The 622-nt window shown below is 40.4% G+C and overlaps 1 non-coding gene across 1 annotated transcript; it reads left to right on the forward strand.

Annotated features, from left to right (window-relative positions):
- Positions 1 to 45: 45 nt before the first annotated feature.
- On the forward strand, positions 46 to 153 carry LOC130955784 (small nucleolar RNA R71). Its single transcript, XR_009076905.1, has one exon. It is a non-coding gene; the product is annotated as a small nucleolar RNA R71 (small nucleolar RNA).
- The last annotated feature ends 469 nt before the right edge of the window (positions 154 to 622 follow it).

Raw genomic sequence — 622 nt, forward strand, 5'->3', positions numbered from 1 at the left:
CTCAGATAGACCATCATAGAATATATCCGAAATGGTCCACTTTGAAAGCATGTCAGAAGGACACTTTTTGGTCAACTACTTGTATCTTTCCCAAGCTTCATAGAGGGATTCACCATCTTTTTGCTTGAAGGTCTGAACATCCACTCTAAGCTTGCTTAGTTTTTGAGGAGGAAAGAACTTGGCCAAGAAGGCCGTGACCAGCTTATCCCAAGAGTCTAGGCTATCTTTAGGTTGTGAGTCCAACCATGTTCTAGCTTTGTCTCTTACAGCAAAGGGGGAAAGCATGAGCCTGTAGACTTTAGGATCTACTCCATTAGTCTTAACAATATCACAGATATGCAAGAATTTAGTTAAAAACTGATAGGGATCTTCTGATGAAAGTCCATGGAACTTGCAGTTCTGTTGCATTAGAGCAACTAGTTGAGACTTCAGCTCAAAATTGGTTTCTCCAATGGCAGATATTGAGATGCTTCTTCCATAAAAATTGGAAGTAGGTGTAGTATAATCACCAAGCATTCTTCTTGCGCCTCCACCATTGTTATTGGGTTCGGCCATGTCTCTTTCTTTTTCGAGATTCTCTCTAAGATTTTCTTTGGATTGTTGTGCTTTAGCTTCTCTTAGC

This window comes from Arachis stenosperma, chromosome 1, assembly GCF_014773155.1.
Source record: "Arachis stenosperma cultivar V10309 chromosome 1, arast.V10309.gnm1.PFL2, whole genome shotgun sequence".
Classification (NCBI taxonomy): Eukaryota; Viridiplantae; Streptophyta; class Magnoliopsida; order Fabales; family Fabaceae; genus Arachis; species Arachis stenosperma.